General features: G+C 37.7%; 1 protein-coding gene across 1 annotated transcript in view; it reads left to right on the forward strand.

Annotated features, from left to right (window-relative positions):
• Positions 1-4275: 4275 nt before the first annotated feature.
• The window catches only part of LOC145980924 (TNF receptor-associated factor 4-like), a 480440-nt gene continuing 458669 nt past the window's right edge, over positions 4276-26046 (forward strand). The window contains exon 1 of the mRNA XM_083114009.1: positions 4276-4361. The gene's annotated coding sequence lies outside the window, so the exon portion shown is untranslated. The remainder of the gene's footprint in view (positions 4362-26046) is intronic.

Consider the following 26046-nt stretch of genomic DNA (forward strand, 5'->3'; position numbering starts at 1 on the left):
GTTCTGTGTACCGTATCATTATAGGTGTCGACGAGTTCCGGCAGGATGTCGACCCACTTGTAATTTCCCCGAAGCGTGAATCGTTTCCACATGTGTGTTTTCAAGGTTCGATTGAATCTTTCCACGATGCTGGCTTTGATGTGACTGAAGGTCGAATAATGTCGAATCTTGTGTTTTTGAATAAACTTTTGGAATACAGCGTTGTAAAATTCCTTCCCCTTGTCTGTTTGCAGAAACCGTGGTCGTCTGCCGCCGCTTTCGCGAAAAATTGTCTTGAATGCTTCCGTGACGCATGTTCCCGTTTTCGCCTTCAAAGGTAGAGCCCATGCGAATTTCGAAAACGTGTCTATGACGGTGAGAAGGTACTTGTTGCCCTTGTTCAATTTATGCACGTTTTTCAAATTGCCGCTACTCATCTCCACGAGGTCACTTTGCCAGAGGTCGTCGATGCCCTTGGTTACCACAGCCAAACGTTCGTAGTTACGGCGTGCAGGTTTATGCAATTCTTCGACGATGGCTTGCCTAGACATTTTTTTAGAGATTGCGTTTCAAGAGAAGCACAAGCGTGATGGGATTCAAAGAGGGTGGCACTTCGCTCGTGTTTTGAATGATCAGCTTATCGCCGGCACTCACGTCGAAAACGGTGAGATCTTCGTCTTCGTGTATTTCATATATGTTGCGCGTTTCGTTCCAACGTGCCAGAGGAATGTTTCCTGCTTTCTGGACACCACGATTCGATATCAAAGTCATGGTGGGAACGCTAGCTTTTCTGCCGTGAGACCAGTACGAAAATTCGTTTATCTGAATCGTGCCATTGAGGAGAAACTTGTAGTACGGATGATAAGGATGTAACATGTACAGTTTGTTACCTTCGACGAACGTGGAGATTCTCTGTTGATTGGGAACGCTGTTGATTTCGAGGGCTTGCAAGGTGAACAATTTGGCGAATTTAGTGTCGACGCCGAGCAGATTACTGTGAACTTGTCCGAGTTTATTTTCGATGGGCAGCAAATGCTCGATTATGGTATCCGTTACGGTAGAAAACGACGGTTTGATTTTCACTTCCACGTTCAACTGCTTGTAGTTTTCGTTAAGTTCTTGCAACTTGGCACCGAAAGAGGCCAGCGTCGATTCCTGCGTGGATTCCAGCACTCCGACTTGATCTCTGATGTTGACGACGATGTTCTGAAGGTTCTCGACTTGATTCAATTTCGAGCTCTTCTCGGTAAGATCGTTCACGATGCTTCGCATCTCTGTAAACTGCGTGTGAAGGTCGGCGACGCTCTGCGAAGTGGGCAGCGTCGACACCAGCGAACTAATTTCGTCTCGAATCTGTTCCACGTTCGCCGTTTCCGTTTCTAGTCGTTTCAGCATTCGAGATATGTTTCTTTTCAAAGCGTGCAATTCTTTGGAGGTGGGGAGATTGGCCACCCTACTCTCGAGATCGCTCAATGAACTTTTGATGTCGCTCGATTCGGATAGTGCCGTCACCGCCGTTTTCAATTTTTCCAAATCTTCGCTCGAAGGTACGCTTGTCCGTAACGATTCCAAGTCACCCTGTATGTTGTCCAGTACGTGATGAAAATGAGCGAGATTCGTTTCGACGTTCAAATTTTCTAAATATTCGATCTTCTGCTGAACCGTGCTCAACGTGTCTTGAATGCTCGTCAACGCTCTCGCTTCAGCGTGAATATTTTTAATTTCTTCGTTGATCAATTCCAGAGACGCCTGAAGCGTAGCGATGGTGGTTTGAATGTGTTCGAAATCTCGATACGCCTCCAATTGAATTTTTATGTTCGCGACGCTTTTACCGATGACCTGCAGTTCGTCCGACGATGGTAGGTTCGTCATGGTATCTTCCAAAGTCTGCAACTTGGATTTAATTTCTTCCAACGTGCCGGTGAATTCTTCTTGTAATTTGGAAACGACGACATGTAAGCGTTCTGCATCAATATCGTTCACGACGGTTTGAAGTTCAGAGAAATTCTTTTCGATTGCGGAAGTTCGTTCTTCGATTTCGAGTTTCAGTTTTTCCAAATCTTCATTTTTCGATTGAAATTGCTGTAATTTGGCCAAATCATTTTGAAGCGAATCCACGCTCAACTGTATATTTTGAACGCTGTCGTAAGAAGGTTCGTCGACATAATTTTTTATGAGCGTTTTCAGTTCGGAATCGATTTTCAGAATGGGGTTCGAGACATTGCGTTTGGAGCGTAGCGATTTCCGACTCTAAACTTTTGTTTAAGGTCTCCTGCAAAGCGATCAAATCGGTCCTCAACTTCTTAACACGAATGTCCAACATGAGAATCTCTTCTGCGTGGTCTACACGCTTGGTGTTGCCGAAAATGTCGTTAGGCATTTTTGGTTAACGGTTATTTATAATAGGATAGACGATTCGTAATTCTACAAAGAGAGGAATAAGTTTGTCGTAATCTCCGAGAAGTTCCACGTACAGGTAATCTCCTGCAGACACATCGTACGTAATGTTAGAAAGCATCTTGTCGTGCTTGATTCGAAAAATATTCTTGCCGGTAGAAATTTTGATTTCGCCTGCGTTTTCCGGATTCACGGTGATTTGAAGTTTCCCGTCGATCGGAATTTCGTAGAAATGTAAATTGTTATTAAAAACATAAAACATCTTGCCCACATCGTCATTCAGTTTCGTCCAAATGCTGTTGAGATGAACAATCAGTAAACCATTGAGTTTAGATAACACGGAAGGTAAGAGGTTATTGAAATTTGGCGGTGCAGTCTCCATGTTGATCTGTTTGCGGAAGCCAAAAAGATTCATTGTCCTTGTTAGTTATTTAAGAATACGGTCAAAGTTTTTTTTGTAATGACACGCAAAGTTTTTTTTGTTTGCTTGCGTCACAATACAGGCACGCGCGCGCGCGTGTGTGTGTGCGACACATTGTTCCCGAAAAAGGTTTACAAAGGTCACGATATATAAACATTTGGTCCCACAGTTGGAAAATTACGATAAGTTGCATTCAAAAGTTTCAAAATATCATATAGTGGAATTTTTTGTAGAGTGGGTTGCCAACTCCTATTTGTAGGTTAGCTTAGCCAGTGAAAGATCATATAGTGGAATTTTCTTCGGATGGGTTGGCAAAACCCAAGCCTCAAAAAAAGGAACATCCAATAGAGTTGCCAAATATAAAAAGGGGGCAATAGACCCCCCTCATAAAAGGCTACAGTAAAAACCCACAGTGTTGCCAACACTAGGCCCCCCAACAGTATTGCCAGACATAAAGAGTACATGGACCCCTCAGGTCCTTTGATGAAAATTTACAGTGAAAAAACCCAGTAGGTTAACAACACTGTCAATCTACGGTAGTGTTGCCAGATGTAAACAGAGGGCAATAAACCCCCCCCTCATAAAAGGCTACAGTGAGCCCACAGTGTTGCCAACTCTGCCCTCAAAATATACATCATAAAAAACTACAACAAGCGCCACAACCTTGGTGATTTTTTTCGGGTAAGAAGTTGACAACACTGCGCCATCAAGTGGAGATCATGCCTTACGAGAGAAATCTATTAAGGCGATCGGGCGGCCATCAAGTGGAGATCATGCCTTACGAGAGAAATCCATTAAGGCGATCGAGCGCCACATGATGATTCGAGCGCCATCAAGTGCAGATCATGCCTTACGAGAGAAATCCATTAAGGCGATCGGGCGGCCATCAAGTGGAGATCATGCCTTACGAGAGAAATCCATTAAGGCGATCGAGCGGCCATCAAGTGGAGATCATGCCTTACGAGAGAAATCCATTAAGGCGATCGAGCGGCCATCAAGTGGAGATCATGCCTTACGAGAGAAATCCATTAAGGCGATCGAGCGGCCATCAAGTGGAGATCATGCCTTACGAGAGAAATCCATTAAGGCGATCGAGCCTCAAATGATGATTCGAGCCTCAAATGAGGGTTCAGTACCGGGCCACTAGGTCTACTCATATTATGAAGTACTTGACTTGACTTTGTGGGGGAAACAAATTTTGTACTTCATTTCTTCAGGACGTTCGTATCCTCCAAAAAATTCCAAGTTACCGCAAACACGACAAAACGTAATGGTTTGCTAACAGTCACCCACCCCACCAAGATCCTTCCTTTACAGGCTTTGTTTGTATAGCTTTCCTTCTTCCTTGTTTGAGCTTGAGTCACGGGTCACGTGTCGCAAACCGCGCGCCCTAGTGGCTAGCGAAAGTGACATGCCTGGAACAAGCTGCAGACAGTAGATGGCGTAATCTGTGGTACTGGTAGATGGCTCAAGTTGAAGGTCGCCTCACCATCCCAGAATAGCTTTGTCGCCAGAATAGTCCAGTACTCGAGTTTATAGTGAAGATAGAAACCGGCGTTCGAAGGTAAGTTAACTATTGTTACACGTTTAAGTTTCCTGTATGTTCTGATTGTCGAATGCGAAATACTTAGGCCTACACCAAAATGTGTTTAAGATTTGTCTATAATGACAGCTCATGGGGAGAGGTTGCTGTTAGTGTTTATAGCAGTATAGAAGTATAATCGCGTTGAAAGTTCTGGATTCTCTATGGCTTAGCCGTTGCGAAAGTGATATTTTATGGCGTTGCTAAAGTTATTCTCCTCCCTTTTTTACCAACGTTGATTTGCTCGCAACCAATAGTAAACTAGCTCCAAGTTCACCCACGAATTGGTTGAATATCTGTTGCATCAACAGGAATGGGTCTGGTGCGGTCAGTGACGTGCCCAGCATTTGCAAAAGGGTGGGGTTGCGTTCACTCTTTTTTTTAGTAGTCAGCCCTCGTTTTGCGGTCTATTGGGATCATAACTTTGAATGACAGTAACAGATAAGATTTATGAACACTACTACTTATAATAATATGCGTAAAATATTAATCATGAACTTTACTTTTCGTTAACTGGATCTAACATTTTTCTTTCGTTATTGAATACCTAAATATTCAATTTAAAAAAAAAATCCTTCATTTTGGCAATCTAAACTACGTATATGTAAGCTAGATAATGAATACGTGCTGTTATATTTAATCTTATACAGTATTTTTACTCATGTAATAAAATATGTGTACAATATCAATTCATTATACATATTTAATTAATTTAACATAATTATTTTAATTATTTTTATTATTATCGGTGGCGACAAATGGGTTCCAAAACTAGGGAGCAAGTTGCCAAAACTGGGGGGGGGGGGGAGCAAGGACAGTTTACTATCCCTTCGTAGATAGCTAAGGTTAAGCATAGTGACGGGTGGCAAAAAGGGAGGGGGGCAACTACCCCCACTCCCCTCCTAATTACCGACACTGATTATTATGAGACAATTGGTTAGGAACCTCCCGAGATATATTTATAAATTTGTGCCTGCTGACCGCATGTGCATTATTAACCTACTGTCGGATTGAAAGTTTCATGAAATGCAACTTTCATGCTTTCCTACTATCCGAAATGGTTATTTACATCTGGTCCGGGAAGGACTGGTTTCCGCGTACTCGCGGACTGCAACCCTGCCGTAAGGGGCGTGGCTTGTATTTGTGGATGGAGAAAATGTGGGGTTTTTCACATACGTTGAAAGTTATAGGTACTCGAGTTTGAACTCTATTAAAAAATTAACCAGTAAGGCTACGTAAAAACAAGTTTCATCAATATTAGGCTTATTGAATTCTGCGTTAATCTATGCTAACCAGCTATTTTTTTTCCCTATATGATTTCTATTTATTATCGTCGTGAGAACAAAAAAGTTACGGGTTTTTGAGTTTTGTAAACGATCGCTCTCTTTGAAATCCTACAAATAAAGAACTGCTTGATTGATTGTGATGAAATTTTCGTACAGTGCAGACAGGAAGGTTCTAAACACAATTCTTAATCTTCAGATTTTTAAAATTTGTCAAAACACCGTTCTTCTCAATTTTGTGAAACAACTCTTTCTTAGGATTTGACATTTCCACAAATACAATCTTGGTCTTGCATTGAAGCTCTTCGCATCTGTTTTTAAAACCCAGTACACTGTCAATTCACATTGTGAAACAGATTTTATATAGATTTTAATTCAACGTAGTACATGGAACGTATGGACCAAGGTAACTTAATATACTATAAGGTAGCGCCATCCGAAAATTGCCGATCATGCACGAGCGGATGACGTCATGTGGGAGGATCGGTTATGCTCGGTGCCCCTTCGGTTATGTTCGTTCGGGGCTTGGCCGAAGCATTTCTATGCGAGAGGGTAAGTGTTTCATTACTTTGAGGGGTAAATATTAATTATCATACTTCGGGGTGGTATTGAGGTATTCCTATCATTTCTATGCGAGTTTCAGAGATGGAAAGTGTTTCATTACTTTGAGGGGTAAATATTAATTATCATACTTCGGGGTGGTATTGAGGTATTCCTTTAATGATTAGTAACATAATTAAAACATGCTACTTTTAAAAGAGGGAAAATTGCACATGCGAACGTATTGTAAAAATTCATGTTTCTGAAACCTGATCGATATATTACAAAGAAGGTTGTCCGTGTTCTCATTAGAATTTCAGATTTCATCATTTTATAAATCGCATTATGATTTTAATAAGAAACGTTGCATGCTAAAGAAGAATTGCATAGTGAAAGAGTTACAAAGAAAGAATTGATTGACAGATTTGGTTTATTTTTGCTTTTCTGTCTTTTTTAAATATGAAAGTAAAACCCATAAGAGGATCTCTTTCTTTGTTTCCACAAGCCGGCCTCCTTGGCGTATTGGTTAGCACATCAAACTTCAACGCCAGAGGTTTGGGTTCGAATCCTGGCTTGAGCATGAATGTTTGTGAGTGTTCATTCATCATTTCATCACTCATCCCTATCTTCGCAAATTAGCCAAAAGTGGCACAAGAAGCGAAGTAAATTAAGCAAATCAATCAATAAATATTTGTTTTCACATATACTATCACATTTACTAAATTCTCAATTTTCTCATTAAGGACAAACCAATGTCTGACCCGATTGGATTCGAATCAGGGACCCCTGGCGTCGAAGCGCGATGTGCTAACCACTACGCCAAGGAGATCGACAGAGGCCTCCGAGGTACTACGGGCCTCACAGAACGTCACAGGAGTACTATCGGATTATGAATTATGGATATTAGAGTTTGGATAATAAATAAATAAACTATATAATATATAATCTATATATAAAAAAACACCCGTTCTTTATTTATAGAATCTCAAAGAGAGCGATAGTTTGCCAAACTAAAAAATAATCCTATTTTGTTCTCACGATGATAAAAATAGAAGGCATAATCAACAATAAACTGGTAACTATAGATTAACACAGAATTGAATAAGCTGAATTTTGATGTAACTCGTTTTTATGTGGTTCTACTGATTAACTTTTAATTGAGTCCAAACTTGAATATCCCTAATTTTTAATCCGATAGTAGTACGGTATAATATATTTACAACATTTAACACAACGCACTACAAAAGCCTAATATTTAGTTTTCTGACTGATTAGTTCCTTCTTATTCATTCAGAACGTTGCAATCATTTCCAGGAACATTTCAAATTTTACATAACATCAGAAAGTATTAAAATTATACTGATATACTTAAAATACAATCTTTACCATTCTCCATAATGTAACTTTATATTTGAAATTATCAAGTGAAAGAAGCAATATACAATCTAGATAAAATTTTACTCTGCATTTGAAACTTACTCTAAATTCGAAAGAATTCCCAACCTTCTTCATATATTTATTTACTGTACGTACGGATCAAAGTTCCACATGCAAAATTTTTTTGGAAAGTTTTATGTAGAGGAAGAATGATGAAATAGTTTGTAAGATAGTAGTTTCAGACTTTGAAAACGCAATTCCAGTTTGTAATTTGCAGATATTTTAAATTTCTCTGGTTCAAATTTGGCTGCAAGTTATCGTTGTCATAGTTCTGAAAAGTATTTTTTCGTATTAAGAACTTTACATACAAACGCGTGCAGAAGACGAGACAAAGTGTACAAGTACTAATTTAACTAAGTTAACCTATTCGAAATACTTGATGAGTACTAGGAACATCAAACTTAAATGTCTTAACCTACTAATTCAAGCCTATAGAAATAGATTCATGATAACACGGTAAATGAAACTCTTTGAGAATATCGATGAAAATATCTTAGTTCTTTGTTTAATTAAACAATAAAGGAGAAAAGTTACATGAACTCACAATGATTGATCGTGCAAGTGTACAAATGATTAATCGTTAAAGAACTTTGTCCGCAGATTTTCCGTTTACATTTACATTTGTGTCTGAGTTGTATAACCGGAAATATACTCCAAGGCTGATATGCGACACACATTTGTACAATAACGAAGTAACTTGCATTACATTAATCATAGATCTTGCTCTTTTTTACAGAAATGTACTACAAAGAAATAATGTAACATCCATTGGTTTATATTGAGTACAAGGCTACAAAATTATCCACAATGTATTTGTAAATTACCAATATTGAACAAAGTTGCAAAAATTTCAATAATGGGAGTAGTGCTAATTGATCGTTTCAACGCAATACTTAGTAGGTATCGTCTTTTAGCCTCTTTTTTTATCAATTGAATATCAGTTTTTGACATATTTTGACAATTTTTTTGTCGATGTTTTAGCGTTTAGCGATGTTTTAGTAAAATTTCCCTTTTTTCCCACTCGTACTTGGTAGGTATATCACGATCTTAAGTGATATAACTTAACCTATCTTTTTTTTCTTACGATTTTTTAATTTCTTTTACGATCCTAAGTGATATAACTTAACCTATCATTTTTTTTTATTTACGCACCGAACTAACCTAACCTACCCCTTGTCCCTGGACCTCTGTCCCCGGGGTCCTATCCCTGTCCCCGGGCTCGTGTTCCCGGTTAAGTTAGGTTAAGTTGTCTAATGTCTATGTCTGTGTGTAATGTCTATGTCTATATGTAATGTCTATGTCCATCTCTCTGTCTTTGTAGGTTTTTTTTTGTCCTAAGATTTTTTTTTGACGCTGGACTTAGAAAATTTTCGATCGATGAAAAAAATTGCTTCCATGACGACCTATGTTTATTTTGGTATGGGTTGACAGAGGGCACCGAGACTCGACCGACGCACTAAACCCGACCTCTCCACGACTATTCGTTCGGAAGTTACGAGTGATCAAAGTTTTGGCGGGTGGGCTAACTTCTTACCCCTTGGCCCCAGGACCACCAAAACTTGGTACATGTATTCTACACCTCCAAAATCGACAGGGGGGGTAGCTTCGCTACCGGGATGGGGGTGTTTTTCGATATATTTTTTTCGATAACTCTTACCATTTTCGAGATATTTGCAAATTTAAGATTTTTTAACACAGGACTTGGAAAATTTTCGATTGATGAAAAAATTGGTTCCATGACAACCTACGCCAATTTTGTTATGAGAGGACAGAGGACACCGAGACGATGCTAACGCAAGAAATCCCAGCTCTCTATGATTATTTTTTCGAAAGTTACGAGTGATCAAAAACATTTTTGGCAATTGGCCCACCCTTGACCTCCAAGAACCTCCGAAAACTTGGTACACGTACTCTGCATCACCAAAACTCGACAAGAGGGTCAACGGGAAGGATATTCGCGCTATCTCTTACGGTTTTCGAGACATTTTGCAATTTAACGCTGGACTTGGAAAATTTTCGACAGATGGGGGTCAAATTTGGTTCCATGACGACCTATGTTCATTTTGGTATGGGTGGACAGAGGACACCGAGACTCGACCAACGCACTAAACCCGACCTCTCCACGACTCTTTGTTCGGAAGTTACGAGTGATCAAAGTTTTGGCGGGTGGGCTAACTTCTTACCCCTTGACCCCAGGACCACCAAAACTTGGTATACGTATTCTACACTTCCAAAATCGACAGGGGGCATCTAACGATGCCGTATGGGGGTGTTTTTCGATATATTTTTTCGATAACTCTTACTATTTTCGAGATATTTGCAATTTAAGATTTTTTTAACGCTGGACTTAGAAAATTTTCGGAATATTTTTTTTTTGTTCCATGACGACCTACGTTTATTTTGGTATGGGAGGACAGAGGACACCTTGACGATGCTAACGCAAGAAATCCCAGCTCTCTATGATCATCCTTTCGAAAGTTACGAGCGATGAAAAAAATATTTTGGCAATTGGCCCACTCTTGACCCAGGACCTCTAAAAACTTTGTACACGTATTTTGCATCACCAATATCGACAAAAGGGTCAACGGGGAGGATTTTTGCGCTATCTTTCTCTCTCACTGTTTTTTTTCGAGATATTTGCAATTTAACGCTGTGGACTTGGAAAATTTTTCGACAGAGGGGTCAAATTTGGTTCCATGACAACCTATGTTTTTTTTGTTAGAAGATCAAAAAAGGACACCGAGACTCGACCGACGCACTAAACCCGACCTTTCTACGACTATTTGTTCAAAAGTTACGAGTGATCAAAGTTTTTGGGAGGTGGGCTAACTTCTTACCCCTTGACCTCAGGACCACCAAAACTTGGTACACGTATTCTACACCTCCAAAATCGACAGGGGGGGTATCTAAAGATACCAGGATGGGGGTGTTTTTCAATATATTTTTTCGATAACTCCTACCATTTTCGAGATATTTGCAATTTAACGCTGGACTTGGAAAATTTTCGATTGATGAAAAATTGGTTCCATGACGACCTATGTTTATTTTGGTATGGGAGGACAGAGGACACCGAGACTCGACCGACACACTAAACCCGACAGGTGGGATGCTTCGTTTTTGGCGCAGCCCTTTGACCTACTTTTGAAATGACCTATAAGGTCATTTTCCTATAAGGCTGTCTCCCCTTACGATGTTTTCCTCTAAGGCAGAGATCGTCTGTCAATGGGCCCTCAGTGTAATCTACTACGACCTAATACTAACTTTCTCTTTATGTTTCGCGGCTGTTTTATTGCAGTGACGAACTAAAAGAGCGGAAAAAAAGGCTCTGAAAGGTGAGTGTCAAAAAAACGTACTTTCAAGTATGCATGCTCCAGTAATGTAATTTTCTAAAAACATGTGCCGTCCATGTTTCTATATCGTGAGGCGTTTCTGCGATGATGGCTTTTATATGCGGCTGTGAATAAAGTTCTACTTTTAGAAGCAATAATGCTGTAACGAGGAAGAAAGGATATAGGATTCTTGCAGTGATATGGCTGCATCAAAACAACTGCTTTTTTTATTCACCAGTTTCATCTGTTTCTGCGGTGATGTGATTGTTAAGTCATCCAACAACAGCTCTTAATAATGGTCGCGGATTGCTGTATCCAGATTGTCGTTGCATCTGCGGAAATATATAGATACTCAATCTCTCGTAAACATTCTGTACAACTAAAATTATGTTCAATTCGTCCTCTTTATTTCTCAAAATTTAAATTTCTGTATGCATCTCGTAAGGAAATGTGAGTCCATATAAAATGTTCAATTTGATGCATCCATCTAATTGGTAAATAACCTCTGGATATTTATTCTTCTTCTATTCCTTGGAGAATGGATTCCCAGGACCAAGTTTCAAAACGACGTGCTACATGCTCAAAGTATTGTAAAATCTGATGACAGCAAACTGTCTAGAATCTTTCTTGAATACACAATTCATTTCAAATCGTTCGTCAGTTTTTTCAAACGTCTAATAGATTCGTAGCATTCGCAACCAGCATCATCTTTCGAAGGCACCGATAATTTTGGTCTGATGCTTTTATTGTCCATGATTCAACACCGTGCATGAGAGGGCATCCCCGATTGCTTGTAATCAAGGGGTCCTGGGTTCGATACCCGGTGGAGGTACTTAGTTGTTCGGATCCTACTTTAAATTGTAGTCCCGATTAGCCTTTCTGTACCAGTCGACCTCGTGACGTAGTGGTTAGCACCAATTAATTGATTTCGTTTATTTTATTTTTTTTCCGCCACTTTTGGCTAAACGCGAAGATGAGTATGTGATGATGATGAAATTAATGAAGGGACACCACAAATAACACCCATGCCCAGGCCAGGATTTGAACCTGGGACCCCTGGCTCAACGCTGTTGATTTCCGGTTCAGTGGTTAGCACGTGATAACTTATTTGAACCAGTTTAAAAATTCAAATACTTAGGAGTAATATTAACAAATGAAAATTATATTAAAGAGGATATAAAATAAAAATGTAGGCTTAAAATTTAGGAAATGTATGTTACTTCTCTCTAAGAAACTTATAGTTAAAATATACAAAACAGTAATTTTTTGCCTGTTGTATTATATGGATGTGAAACTTGGTCTGTCATATTGAAAGAGGAACATAAATTGAGAGTATTTGAAAATAAGATCGTTAGGAAAATATTTGGATCTAAAAGGGGTGAGAAGATAGGTGAGTGGAGAAGGTTACATAATTTAGAACTACATAAATTTATATTCATGTCCAGATATTATTAGATTAATTAAATCAAGAAGACTTAGGTGGACAGGCCATGTGGCATGAATGGGAGAGGAAAAAGGAGTTTACAGGATTCTTGTTGGGAGACCTGATGGTAAGAGACCTGTAGGAAAACTAAGACGAAGATGGAAGGACAATTATTTGGGATGGACCTAACGGAAATTTTGGTAGAGATGGAAAAAAGAGTATATAGATTTTTCTCAAGTTAGGGGCAGATGGAAGGCCTGTGTTGATGCAGCCATGAACCTTTGGGTTTGAGAAGGCTAGAGAGTTAGTTAGTTAGTTAGTTATGAAAGCACATGCCACTATAAAAAAAAATACAATCCCTGACAAAAAAAAATGAATTAAAAAAAAATGAAATTTATTTCCATATAATGAACTTCAACCTATACAATTGAACATTTTTTTTTTAATTTTGCAGGATTTAAATGAAACAGACGTAAATAGGAATAGGGAACACGTACGTAATGCAATAGAATCAGCAGTTAAATAAAGTATAAATCAAGAAAAAGTAAGCCATGGTTCGCATAACCTAATAGAAATAGATTGATTGATGCACAGTAAGGCTAATCGGGCCTGGACCTGTAGTTTAAAGTGGGATCCCACTTCATGTTATCATGTCATGGAAATTCTTCTCCTTTTTTGCATTGCATAACTGAAGATTTGTAATAACACAGGATGATGAAAATGCTATTGGCAAACTTACGAAGAGAATGAATTTGTAAGAATTCCCTTGTCAATATGAATACCTTATTACTAACTTTGTTTTTGTTTAATACGTGAAACCATATTACATTGAATATTAACTAATTAATTAATTCTCTACCCTTCTTGAACCCGAAAGTTCGATTTGTCCTTATCCTGAGCAAGATCTATATATATATATATATATATATATATATATATATATATATATATATATATATATATATATATATATATATATATATATATATATATATATATTTATATATATATATATTTAATTTTTTAGTTCCTTAGATATGAAACGAGGAGACAAAAGTTTTATGAAGAGAAAAGTAACATGAATTAAGCCTTCTTTTCATTTCCTCTTTAATATCATTTTCATTTGTTAGTATTACTCCTAAGTATTTGGATTTGGAAAACTGGTTCAAACAAGTTGTTATCACTTGGTTTCGGTCTGTAAGCACATATCTTTAGATTTCACATTGCTAACTTCTAAAACCTATCTCTTTAGCTGCTTTTGAAAAATAATTTTAGCATTATTCTTAATTTGTATTTACATCATTCCCCAGTAAGTCTACATCATCTGCATATGCTAACACTACTTCGTTAGTTTCTTTTAGCTTCCTAAAAGCATATTGTAAGGTAAAATTAAAAAGAGCATCTTTTTTTTTTTTTTTTAATGCATCATGAATTGTACATTTGTCAGACATATTAACAAGTTTCTTCTCGACTAATGTATCTCTTATCTCAATCAAGTTAAGTTCTGCTGTGCGTACTTAATTTATTTCTGATTTATCTCCTACATGAACATTTAAAACATCATTAAAGTAGTTCTTCCATCTATTTAAAATAGTCAGCCATTTTTTTTATCAAGTTTACTTTAGGTTACCACCCCTTTCTCAATTCATTTGCACATCTGATACTTTTATTTCAATTTCGTTAATTTTACTTTTCAAGTAATCTTCTAAAACTTGCTGTTCTTTAACCGCCTAAGTCTATTTCTATTAGTGCCTCCCCGATGGCGCAGTGGTAGCGTCGTCGCCTTGTAATCAAGGTATCCCCGGGTTCGATCCCTGGTGGAGGCATGTAGTGGTTGGGATCCCACTTTAAACTACAGGTCCAGGCCCGATTAGCCTTACTGTGCATCAATCAATCTATTTCTATTAGGTTATGCGAACCATGGCTTACTTTTTCTTGATTTATACTTTATTTAACTGCTGATTCTATTGCATTACGTACGTGTTCCCTATTCCTATTTACGTCTGTTTCATTTAAATCCTGCAAAATTAAAAAAAAATGTTCAATTGTATAGGTTGAAGTTCATTATATGGAAATAAATTTCATTTTTTTTTAATTCATTTTTTTTTGTCAGGGATTGTATTTTTTTTGATAGTGGCATGTGCTTTCATAACTAACTAACTAACTAACTCTCTAGCCTTCTCAAACCCAAAGGTTCATGGCTGCATCAACACAGGCCTTCCATCTGCCCCTAACTTGAGAAAAATCTATATACTCTTTTTTCCATCTCTACCAAAATTTCCGTTAGGTCCATCCCAAATAATTGTCCTTCCATCTTCGTCTTAGTTTTCCTACAGGTCTCTTACCATCAGGTCTCCCAACAAGAATCCTGTAAACTCCTTTTTCCTCTCCCATTCATGCCACATGGCCTGTCCACCTAAGTCTTCTTGATTTAATTAATCTAATAATATCTGGACATGAATATAAATTTATGTAGTTCTAAATTATGTAACCTTCTCCACTCACCTATCTTCTCACCCCTTTTAGATCCAAATATTTTCCTAACGATCTTATTTTCAAATACTCTCAATTTATGTTCCTCTTTCAATATGACAGACCAAGTTTCACATCCATATAATACAACAGGCAAAAAATTACTGTTTTGTATATTTTAACTATAAGTTTCTTAGAGAGAAGTAACATACATTTCCTAAATTTTAAGCCTACATTTTTAATTTTATATCCTCTTTAATATAATTTTCATTTGTTAATATTACTCCTAAGTATTTGAATTTTTAAACTGGTTCAAATAAGTTATCATGTGCTAACCACTGAACCGGAAATCAACAGCGTTGAGGCAGGGGTCCCAGGTTCAAATCCTGGCCTGGGCATGGGTGTTATTTGTGGTGTCCCTTCATTAATTTCATCATCATCACATACTCATCTTCGCGTTTAGCCAAAAGTGGCGGAAAAAAAATAAAATAAACGAAATCAATTAATTGGTGCTAACCACTACGTCACGAGGTCGACTGGTACAGAAAGGCTAATCGGGACTACAATTTAAAGTAGGATCCGAACAACTAAGTACCTCCACCGGGTATCGAACCCAGGACCCCTTGATTACAAGCAATCGGGGATGCCCTCTCATGCACGGTGTTGAATCATGGACAATAAAAGCATCAGACCAAAATTATCGGTGCCTTCGAAAGATGATGCTGGTTGCGAATGCTACGAATCTATTAGACGTTTGAAAAAACTGACGAACGATTTGAAATGAATTGTGTATTCAAGAAAGATTCTAGACAGTTTGCTGTCATCAGATTTTACAATACTTTGAGCATGTAGCACGTCGTTTTGAAACTTGGTCCTGGGAATCCATTCTCCAAGGAATAGAAGAAGAATAAATATCCAGAGGTTATTTACCAATTAGATGGATGCATCAAATTGAACATTTTATATGGACTCACATTTCCTTACGAGATGCATACAGAAATTTAAATTTTGAGAAATAAAGAGGACGAATTGAACATAATTTTAGTTGTACAGAATGTTTACGAGAGATTGAGTATCTATATATTTCCGCAGATGCAACGACAATCTGGTTACAGCAATCCGCGACCATTATTAAGAGCTGTTGTTGGATGACTTAACAATCACATCACCGCAGAAACAGATGAAACTGGTGAATAAAAAAAAGCAGTTGTTTTGATGCAGCCATATCACTGCAAGAATCCTATATCCTTTCTTCCTCGTTACAGCATTATTGCTTCTAAAAGTAGAACTTTATTCACAGCCGCATATAAAAGCCATCATCGCAGAAACGCCTCACGATATAGAAACATGGACGGCACATGTTTTTAGAAAATTACATTACTGGAGCATGCATACTTGAAAGTACGTTTTTTTGACACTCACCTTTCAGAGCCTTTTTTTCCCGCTCTTTTAGTTCGTCACTGCAATAAAACAGCCGCGAAACATAAAAAGAAAGTTAGTATTAGGTCGTAGTAGATTACACTGAGGGCCCATTGACAGACGATCTCTGCCTTAGAGGAAAACATCGTAAGGGGAGACAGCCTTATAGGAAAATGACCTTATAGGTCATTTCAAAAGTAGGTCAAAGGGCTGCGCCAAAAACGAAGCATCCCACCTGTCGGGTTTAGTGTGTCGGTCGAGTCTCGGTGTCCTCTGTCCTCCCATACCAAAATAAACATAGGTCGTCATGGAACCAATTTTTCATCAATCGAAAATTTTCCAAGTCCAGCGTTAAATTGCAAATATCTCGAAAATGGTAGGAGTTATCGAAAAAATATATTGAAAAACACCCCCATCCTGGTATCTTTAGATACCCCCCCTGTCGATTTTGGAGGTGTAGAATACGTGTACCAAGTTTTGGTGGTCCTGAGGTCAAGGGGTAAGAAGTTAGCCCACCTCCCAAAAACTTTGATCACTCGTAACTTTTGAACAAATAGTCGTAGAAAGGTCGGGTTCAGTGCGTCGGTCGAGTCTCGGTGTCCTTTTTTGATCTTCTAACAAAAAAAACATAGGTTGTCATGGAACCAAATTTGACCCCTCTGTCGAAAAATTTTCCAAGTCCACAGCGTTAAATTGCAAATATCTCGAAAAAAACAGTGAGAGAGAAAGATAGCGCAAAAATCCTCCCCGTTGACCCTTTTGTCGATATTGGTGATGCAAAATCTGTGTACAAAGTTTTTAGAGGTCCTGGGTCAAGAGTGGGCCAATTGCCAAAATATTTTTTTCATCGCTCGTAACTTTCGAAAGGATGATCATAGAGAGCTGGGATTTCTTGCGTTAGCATCGTCTAGGTGTCCTCTGTCCTCCCATACCAAAATAACCGTAGGTCGTCATGGAACAAAAAAAAATATTCCGAAAATGTTCTAAGTCCAGCGTTAAAAAAATCTTAAATTGCAAATATCTCGAAAATAGTAAGAGTTATCGAAAAACACCCCCATACGGCATCGTTAGATACCCCCCCTGTCGATTTTGGAGGTGTAGAATACGTGTACCAAGTTTTGGTGGTCCTGGGGCCAAGGGGTAAGAAGTTAGCCCACCCGCCAAAACTTTGATCACTCGTAACTTCCGAACAAATAGTCGTGGAGAGGTCGGGTTTAGTGCGTTGGTCGAGTCTCGGTGTCCTCTGTCCACCCATACCAAAATGAACATAGGTCGTCATGGAACCAAATTTGACCCCCATCTGTCGAAAATTTTCCAAGTCCAGCGTTAAATTGCAAAATGTCTCGAAAACCGTAAGAGATAGCGCGAATATCCTTCCCGTTGACCCTCTTGTCGAGTTTTGGTGATGCAGAGTACGTGTACCAAGTTTTCGGAGGTTCTTGGAGGTCAAGGGTGAGCCAATTGCCAAAAATGTTTTTGATCACTCGTAACTTTCGAGAAAATAATCATAGAGAGCTGGGATTTCTTGCGTTAGCATCGTCTCGGTGTCCTCTGTCCTCTCATAACATAAGATATTGATGGCTTTTCTTGTAGTACTGTCGGTTAGGTTACGTTGTAGATTTTGAACTTCTTTATTTAGTTAAAACAGGTTGAAAGGGGTTGTTTGTAATCTTTAATTTATTTGCTTCATTATGCAGACGTGTGTTTCTCCTTTGTAAACGATCGAATATGTTTTCCAACAACGAAACATTGCTTGCAGATTGTCTATATATTTTTCTCTTTTTGGGCAGCATAGTCTTTAGCCTGTTTAGGGCACGTCTCTTTATTGCATGTCTTTCGTAGCGTACATCTCTGCAAACCTTATCAACACGTCCTACAAGCGAATCATATTGTGAAGTGTTTAGGAGAACCACCATTTCCTCGATTTTTGGTACTAAAGTAATTGGGTGTAAGTTTAGCGATGACACTGCAGTTGGCTTCAGCACGTTCTTTGGCGGAAAATACAGAAATTCTGCTTTTAGATCTCGCACATAGTCTTCACAATAATTGGCACGGCACACTTGCGTTTTTTACATTTCGTCTACAAGCATGAATCCACTGTTTACTTACGCAATTATCGACTGGAAATCTATGATATTTTATGTCAGTTCCTTTAGTTTTCTGGTTATAGTTTTCATAGGTTGCTACAGCACAATTAGACATGATTGCAGTCTACAAGTACAAAAATACAATAAAAATAAATCGAACGCTACAAAATCAACAACCTGCTTGTTCCGATTTTTGCGACGTGTTAGTAGCTAAATGTACCCAGCACCAAACTTACTGCACATAGCAACGAGCACCGTCCAAGACCATCTTGAGGTTCAGGCCACAGCGCTCAGTCAAGACGTCATCATCTGGAGGCGATCGTGTTAATGCTGTAAACTCCTTGACGTAATTTTACCGTAGATAATTAAGGTATATTTATTTCTCTTATGAAGTTAAATTTTGACATTTACCCTCCCGACGAATATAGTTAGAAGAAAAATGTATAATATTGAATATTTACACCAAAATTTTCTTTCAGGAAGTCACTATGGCCACCACAAAAATTCCTAAGATAGCACAAAGAAAGAGTTGAAAACCGTTAGAAACTTCCTGTCGGAAATATTTAAACATTGTATATCTTTGAAAAATATTATCAGGAATATTGGTCAGCTACAGTAAAACTCGTAACCGCTTTTGTATGAACATTTGTATGTAAAATCAATTGATTAAATAAAAAAACATGTTAGGTTGATCGTAAACTTTCCAAGTTACCTAATCAATTAAATTGTCTTTAAGTTTACCCAAAATTAATCAACCAGATAATGCAGATATTCTGTGTAGCTATACAATCTCAATACAAAACCTTAATTTCTATATTCTTGCAGCAAAAGCGAAAGAAATTGGTACAAGGGCAATGTTACATTTCTGTTTGTAAAGACTAAACGTAAATAATTTGTCACATTGTAATTTCGATCCTATTGACTTTATTGAACGAAAGATAATAAACAAATTGAATCTTTTCATTGTCGTTAGTAAGATTTGTGACAATAACTTAAGAGTTTCATTGAGAAAGAAAAACAGATTAATATTTCCATTTTAACGTTCACTTGGGAAATAAACATTTGGAATATTTCCTTACACTGTTTTTTACATTCCGTTAGAAAAATCGTGAAAAATGTTAATAAATTATGAAACAATAAACATTATCACTGATTTAATAATCAAAGTTACGAACATTGAAGCTTCACAAAGACAAAAAATTAAAAGCAGTTCATATGAAACAGTTTTAAAAATTTAATACATTTGTAGTTCATATTAACATAGCTAGGTAACAAAATGCTTTCTGTGTGAAAACATTTGTATTTGAAAGATAAGTAATATATATATTCTTGGATAGTTTTACACACGAATATTTCATCGACGTTCTTGTTACACATCGCACCTTTGTATTTAAATGTACAATATATCTTCCATTAGCCTCCGATTAGCATAAAGAAGCATAAAGCGGGATAAAATAAGAATAAATGTACACATGCATCAACTTTGCCCCGTTGTATAGCTTTCTTTCATTAAGCACATTTTGAAACTGAAAATTTGTGTAAATAATATGAATAATTTATCGAATGCTTGCATAAAATTTACACTAACAAATTGCTTTGGTAGACGTAATATTAACCAACGTTTGTAATTCAGGGTAAATTATTTGATAATTCTAAAAAAAATGTCGACATGTTGTCCACATTTACGAGTATATTTGATGCCTATTTCGGACACATGAAATGTTTACATCATGAACTATTACTATTATTTATTTTTTAGTATAATACATTTGTTACTTGTATATTTTCGTAGTGACTGAATCACATGGAATTGCCCTAAAAATTTCTCATTTTTAACAACATCTTGAAGAAATGTGAATATTACTCTTACCTTTTTCATTGTAATTGCCTCTGCAATTGAGTACACAAGACTTATACACCATACCTCTTCCACATTTAAGCATATTTGCACGTCATGTAAACTCGATTACAGTTCTTAAATTTGCATTACAATTCCATATTCACTAAAAAGGTCCAACATTGATTCCGAAGAAGCAAATCAAACATGGCAGCTATTTCGCCTCCAGTTGATGACGTTTAGTCACGTGACCGGATCAAGCCATCAGGCTTTCATATTGAGAAGGTAATGGTCAAACCCCATCCTCCCAGATGACGTAATGCATACGTACTTCACATAGCAACGAGCACCCCCTGCGTATGGACATCGCTGTGTGCAGTAGCAGCAGGGTGCGAAATCCTGGGGGTATTCAAACCCACCTACAATCTTGGCCTCAAAAATCCCCCAAACCAAAAATTTCTGGGGGGGGGGAAGTTTTTGTTATAACAAACAAAAGATAAGCAATTACTGTTAATTTCAAATATATTTTACAAAGAATAATATCGAAAACACACACAAATTAATGTAGTTGTGAGAATTGAATGCTTTCTCAAGAGATCATTAACAAATCTACATCAATATACACAACAAAAGTGAAACAAGAATGCAAGACAATAATAACTATGAAATCTAATTTTCGTATTAACATAATGCACGAAGTAAACAAAAACTTACACAAAATAAAACAACTTTAACTATTTCATAATTTATTAACATCTTTAACCGGTTAGTAAAGGAATTAGTTAGCTGCTTTGCAATATTTGATATGTATAAAAGTAACAAATTAATTTCCTTTATGTAATTAATAACCATCATAATAATATATTTTTCATTGAGTAATTTATTATTACTTTTAATACCATTACAAATACGTATATCATATAATTTACACATGTTTGTAGGAGAGGGAGTTTGTAGATTAAGAACTTTCTCTTCCCCACTAGTTTTCAATGATTTCGCACCCTGAGTAGCAGCATTGCCACGTTCCACGTAAACCTTTGCTTTGCTTCTTTTCTCTTCTTCTGGACAGTAACCTGCTTTGGCTCTACCAGTTACATGTTCCGATACAGCCACAGGCGAATAAGATGCAAAAACATAAAAAAACTAACAATACGGTTCATTCGAAAAACACATTTTAGAATAACTACCATACGATTTCTTATTACTGTACTAGGTATGGCCAGATCCGGATCCTGGCGGATCCGAAATCCGGATCCGTTTGGCCATCCCACATGAGCGCTTCTTTGGAAAGTAATAATGTGTATATTGTTACCTGCTATACCTGCCGCAAAATTAGTTTGGTATTGACGCTTGGGAAGCATATGTTGAAATCGGGTCTACGGCACTCCGGGAGGGTGGGTTGCGGGCATGCGAGCCAATCAAAATGTTCCCAGTGCTTCACCCAACCCCTGGTTACCTAGCAACAGAAAACGTTTATCTCGGTGTTGCCGCTTATCGGGCGATTCTTCCTGCGATCAGATTTCATGTTGTTGGGAGAGGACGTGTTGTTTGTTGTGTTGCTGTGATATTTTAACCGGTCCGTTGTTTAGTGTTTATTGAATTTAGAGTATTCTTTGTTGTATATAGCGTGTTGTTTTAGTTGTTATTTTCTGTACATAATTTTCTGTGTTCTTGAGTGTGTCGTGAGCTTGTGTGAAGAATGTCAAGCACAGGAGGCAATACTCGAGATGACAATGTACCAAAGAGGCCATGCACTAAAAGAAAAAGGAATTCTTCTCAAAGGACAAACGCGGGAGATGGTTTGTTCTGAGCGCAAATAATTTGAGCAAGAGAAAAACAATGGGGTTCCAATCATTTCTGTAAATAAAGTTCTGGACAGGACTGCTGCTGCTTTCGGCGTGTCTAAGAACACTATTGTTACCATAGGTAAAGAAAAATATAATGTGGTAGAAATAAATAAATAAATGCGAGGCTTCAAAATTGGAAACCCCAGGAAAGAAGAGGAATATCAATAAACGCGTGACAAATTTAGATACCTTTCAGCAAGATGCTATTCGTCGCCATATTTACTCTTATTATAGGAGGAAAGATTATCCCACTGTTGGGAAACTGCGAGTTTCGTTGAAAGATTCGGCATTTTTTCAAGGTGGGGAAACATCTTTAAGGACAGTCATAAAATATCTGGGATTCTCATACAAAAAAAAATAATGGACGCAAAATAAAGTAAAGTATGTAGGCATATGGGGATGTGGAGGTAAAGCTCCACACATTCTCGATCTCGACCTAGGCCATATTATGGAGGTGATGTGGTTCACCAACCGCCTTTACCGCAGGTTTGCCCCAGGTACTCACTTGGGCCGCTCGGGATATTTGAAAAAGTTCCACAAACCAACGCGGGTCTCATACATGAAAGTCAGACACCCCACCAACTCAGTTGCGGTATAATTGAAAGACGGGCAGACTTTAACGGGGACTCACCAAAAAAAATCTCACTAAATGGGAATCATTCACAATCACGTGATCGGGCCAATGTTTCTGATACAAAACCTAAACGGCATTACCTACGAAAACTTCCTAAGGGAAGAATTGACGACGCTGCTGGGATGTGCCTCTCGCCACAAGATGGGGTATCTTTACCAACATGATGGCTGCCCATCCCACTATTTCCGGGGTGTGCGACAGTAGCTTAACGACAATTATCCCATGCAATGGATTGGTCGAGGCGGCCCGAAACCGAGGAGTCCGGATTTTACGTAATGCGACTTTTGCATTTGGGGTCACATGTAAGAGTCAGTCTACAGTACACCAGTGGATTCCCATGAAGAGTTGAGAGAGAGGGAGAATTGAGACATAAGAGACAGAGTGTCAACGCGAGTGACTGTGTCTGAAGTACGCCGCAGGCTGCGTGCTTGCATACGTAGCCGGGGTAGACAATTTCAACAGGGTTTGTAGTTTTTGTAACAGTTGAATTCTGACAACCTGGAATCATGAGAATGGTAAATAACATTATTATTTCACTCATTTTCGTCCCTTTATTTATCACAACCGACAACTTCTTCTCACTTTACAAAGAGGTCTAAAACGCGCCTTCTCCGCTTTTTATTCAGATTTTTCCCCCAACCCGTGTGCCAGTTGACAATATTTGTATATTTTTGGAGAGCTTATGAAACGAGGAAGTTTATTCCGTAATTTTTACGCTAAGTGTGTTACCATTTTTTGGAGTAATCCTCTTCGATTTAAACGATAATTTCCAAATTTCTTCGTGACGTGTGCACCAATGACTGTTTCTTTCTGTGAGTATGGGAATTATGGGTATGAATTTTTTCCCCAGTAGTCACTCATTCGTCACCTGTTAGCAACATGTCGATTAAGTGTCCAGGGTGTAGTAGTTTTTTCACAATTATTAGTTTTTTGGTCGCAAGTCGGAATATTTCACGAAAATCTACAAACTGCAATAACTCGAAACCCATTGATTTTCGACCCCCGGTGTATAGGGTCAAATTTGTTGCAAATGTGCTCTATGGATTGGATTGATTTGGTGTTTTAAGTCCACTTTATGCACAGTAAGGCTAATCGGGACTGGACCTACAGTTTAAAGTGGAATCCGAACCACTATGTGCCTCCACCGGGTATCGAACCCGGGACCCCTTGATTACAAGGCGACGACGCTACCACTGCGCCATCGGGGAAGCCTACAAATGTGCTCTAGTATTACCCCTTTCCAGGAATAGGTCGAATTACCAATCACCCTGTATATATTAAAAATATTGAATTTCAACTATTCTTGTATATACCGGGTGATTTTTTTTAACCTGAATCATTTGAATATCTTGAAAAAAAATCATTCTACAAAAAAATGTTCCAAATAAAATGTTGATAGTTTGGAGGGGGAAGTTTAGTGGTGCAACAAAAGAACACCCCCTCCCCTTCTTGTAGGTGGAGCGGGGGGTAACTTTGAAATTTCAAATAGAAACCCCTATTTTTTATTACAGATTCGGATTTCACGTAAAAAAATACATAAGTTTTGTCTGAAACATTTTTTTCGATTCGTGATAGATGGCGCTATAATCGACAAATTTTCATTCCTTGAATGTTTACACTTTAAAACCAATGTATTTCATTTCGCAATTCATTTAAATTCAAAAAATAAAAATTTTTGTTCCAGGACTTGAAATTGTTGTAAAACAAATAAATTTATTTTGAAAATACAAAATTACTCGACAATTCTTAGCTCTAGATATCTCGATGGCTAGTAAACTACATTCACTTCTCAATTACATTAAGTTTCAAAATGGTTCCGTGGTTTGTAAAAGATGAATCATCAGGGAACAATACCAGACGAAAGAAATTTGTATTTGTTCACGTGCCCAATGACAAAATGTCACTCGATTTTGAAAATCATTTCCATGAATTTCTTGATGCAATGACACATGATATGGATGATATTTATGACGCTGTAAAATCTTCAAAACACTGCTCTGGGACAATCCGGAATTTCGAGCTACTTCTCGCCAGCTGACATGAGGATCATGGGCCACAGCAGCTAACACATTAATTTCATTTTTTTCTCCAGTAACTGTTCTTCGACGGGTCCTTTGTTTAGGTTTAACACTTCCTTCAGTAGTAAATTGATTGACTGTACGTTGAAACGAAGCGAAAGAACGCACCGTGTCTGGAAAACGCTGAGCATAAACAACGACAGCTTGACGGAGATTCCTGCCAGATTCTCCATACACGAGAACCATTTCAATTTTCTCTTCTACAGTTAATACATCCACTGATATTAAATAGAATCAACAGCTTAGTCAAATTAATTGCTCGGAGCATTATTGTGATCTAAAAAACAGTGAAAAACAATGATTTAACAGGAAAAGTCTAAAAAGGAATTGTTTCTTGACATTGTTTTATTTTTATTTTATTTTATTTTTCTGTTGCAGCTTTGTTAAGCATCTTTGACACAACAATAAAAAAATTAAACAAATATCGAATCTAACTTTTAAATGTTGTAAATAGGCGAATTACCAGCTTAATGAAATCTCAAAAGATTTGTCAAGAATTAGTACAAAGTTCATGCACGAGAATGTTTTATTTTTTGAATTTAAATTAATTGCGAAATGAAATACATTGGTTTTAAAGTGTAAACATTCAAAAAATAAAAATTTGTTGATTATAGCGCCATCTAACACGAATCGAAAAAAATGTTTCAGAGAAAACTTATGTATTTTTTTCCGTAAAATCCGAATCTGTAATAAAAAATAGGGGTTTCTATTTGAAATTTCAAAGTTGCCCCCCACCCCACCTACAAGAAGGGGAGGGGGTGTTCTTTTGTTGCACCACTAAACTTCCCCCTCCAAACTATCAACTTTTTATTTGGAACATTTTTTTGTAGGATGATTTTTTTCAAGATATTCAAATGATTCAGGTTAAAAAAATCACCCGGTATATATATTAAAAATATCGCATTTGCCTGGCACTCCTAGGGATGGGAGGGAGGGGGTGACATCCAAAAATAATCGAAAACGACCGATATTATTGTCGAATTCATAGTTTTCGGGGTCGCTAAGATGAGTAGTGACTCTCCAAATGCCATTCAACTCCAAGACAGCCCTAGGTGTGGAAGTGGTTAGGGGATGTAATGTAAAAATAATCGAAAATGACCGATATGAGTGTGGGATCCATAATTGTCGGGGTTGATAAGATGAATAGGGACACCTCAAATGCCGTTCAACTTCAAGATACCCCTGGTACCCCTAGGTTTGGGGTGGGAAGGGGTGACTTATAAAACTACCGACATTAGTGTGGAATCCATAGTTTCCGGGGTTGCTAAGATGAATAGCGAC

Source organism: Lepisma saccharinum, chromosome 28 (assembly GCF_977018435.1).
Source record: "Lepisma saccharinum chromosome 28, izLepSacc3.1, whole genome shotgun sequence".
Lineage (NCBI taxonomy): Eukaryota > Metazoa > Arthropoda > Insecta > Zygentoma > Lepismatidae > Lepisma > Lepisma saccharinum.